This window comes from Tuber melanosporum (genome assembly GCF_000151645.1).
Source record: "Tuber melanosporum whole genome shotgun sequence assembly, scaffold_6, strain Mel28".
In the NCBI taxonomy this organism is placed as follows: domain Eukaryota; kingdom Fungi; phylum Ascomycota; class Pezizomycetes; order Pezizales; family Tuberaceae; genus Tuber; species Tuber melanosporum.
In genome coordinates, this window is record NW_003299106.1 from 128,964 (window position 1) to 131,602 (window position 2,639).

Below are 2,639 nucleotides of genomic sequence, written 5' to 3' on the forward strand. Positions count from 1 at the left end.
CTGGCGGTATTAAAATTTCGAATCAGTACGGTCAAGCAACTGCCCAACGACTATTGGATGAATACTCTGATGTTTTTCCTGATCAAATACCTGAAGAACTACTGCTTATGAGAGAAGTGAACCACCACATTCGCCTCCGAGACCCCTCTAATCTCAAGAACCAACCCACCTACTCTATTCCTGACGCATACAAAAGCCTACTTTGTGCTTGGATCAACCAACAACAAAGATGAGGAGTCATCTACCGTGGCAGAAGCCCCAGGTGCCGCTCCTATGTTTGTTCAACCCAAAGCAGATGGCAAAAGAATCCGCCCCTTGGTTGACCTCAAGCTACGGAACGAAAACACGGTTATGGACAGCTCCGCTATCCCAAACCAAACCCAGATCCTAAATACAGTTGGAGGGCTAGATTCCGAAGTAACATTGACCTAAGCGATGCCTACTTCCAAACAAGGTTAGATCCAGAAAGTGAACGCTACAACAGTTTGAAAACACCCTTCGCAAGTTTCATTAGCCGAGTTATGTTACAAGGTGATATGAATGCGCCCGCCACCTTTATGCGAATTATGGAAAACCTCTTGAGCGAATACCTCCACCATTTTGTTTGGGTCTACATTGATGATATTCTCATCTTCTCGAACACCGAAATAGAACACACCTACCATATAGGTTTGGTTTGTACCAAACTAAGGGAAGCTAAATTCTACGCTAGCAGAAACAAATCAATTCTGTTTGCCGATAAACTCGATATACTAGAACATGTTATAGATGATGAAGGAATACATGCAGCCCCTGGAAAAATAGCCTGTTTAACGGAATAGTCGACACCTCGGAATCAAAAGGAACTCATGCGATTCCTAGGACTGGTCAACTATATTTCCCAGTTCCTCCCACACTACACAACTGTGACAGTGCATCTTACAGACCTTACTGGCAATGCAGAATTTGTCTGGACCCACACCCATGACCAAGCCTTTACCAACATCAAGGAGTTGATTAAAAACGCAAACGTTATTCAACCTATCGACTATAGTAAACCAGAACCGATATGGCTGATTACTGGTGTATTGGATGTCGGAGTTGGAGCATGGGTTGGACAAGGGGCCTCCCATGAAACGGCAAGACCGGCGGCATTACACAGCAGGAAGTTCACTAACTCACAGATGAACTATGGAACAACGGACAAGGAAGCCCTTGCTGTTATTGATGCTCTCACCGCGTTCAACCACATCCTGATGGGCAATACCTTCACTATTGTTACCGACCACCAACCTCTCACTAATCTAAAAACAGAAAGAATACCGGGAAGGAGAAGAACAAGATGGATAGGCAAAATCAGCAAATACAATGCAAAAATCATCTATACCCCTGGAAGAATGAACTATTTAGCTGATGCTCTCTCCCACCTATATGAGAATCAAGACCTCGCAGATCCTCCTCTTGTTCATGACCATACAAGACACAGCAAAGACAGCCATGATGACACCTCCTATGAACAAGAACCATCGATGGCTACCGCCAGCTCTGCCACTCCCTCCAATCCTTTCTCTTACACCATGTACAGTGCTGCCGGAACGGAGCGAGGAAAGGACATTGATGAAGAATGGAAAGACAATTGCACGCTGCGCAGTACCCCTCCTCACGAGCTTGAACAAAGTAGACTCCACTGGTCCCACTGTTACCACGACACCTGCCCTTTTCACCAGACTGAGATTAAGTTCGGAAACAGATACCAGCGACTGTACTATATGCCTGCTGATGATCCCAAAGACACCAACTTCGACACCGCAGAAGGAGCAGAAGAGATGATCGATGAAAATGAGTCAACCCAAGCTCCTCATATCCTTAATCCTACTCTCACACGATACCAAGGTCTTGAAGAACTCGAACAAGCAGCAGCTTACGTGGATGCAATATCCTACTTACACCCCCCACAGTCAGCCCTGCCATCCTCTCCTCCCATAATCGATTCACGACCACTATATGGTGGACCCTTACGAGTATACAACAATGAAACCATTGTCTCGGTCATACCCCCTACTATTCCCGAGCATCGCCGCCAACTCTATGAAACCTTTGAGGAGGAGGATGCCCCTATCGAACCAACAAGAGGATCTCTGATTGAGGATGAATGAGATGTTAGAACAACCACAGAAGAATTAACCTCATCTTTCCGAAACCAGATGATAGCAGGATATCGCCAAGACCCGATCTACTTCAAAGCCATGGATAGTTCCAGGCATGGAGACCTCGCCCCTTACCACATATCCAATGGAATGGTCTATACCAGCACCCGTTATGGTGAACATTGCCTATACATACCAAAAGGCCATATGTTCAATGGAATGACTATTAGAGAATATGACATATCGGAGATTCACAACAAAGGACACCACAGTACGGACCGCAACCTTCAATATGCTTCAGAATACATTTACTGGTCTGAGATGCACAAGGATTTCCGCGACTTCGTCAAACAATGTGAACTCTACCAGGCAAACAAGGAGCGAACACAACTACCTGAAGGGAAAGCTCAGACCCTCCAACTACCATGTGAAATATTCGAATCCTACGCCATCGATTTCGCTGGGCCATTTAACAAGTCCGCCGGATATGACACCATCTTGGTAGCTGTGGAT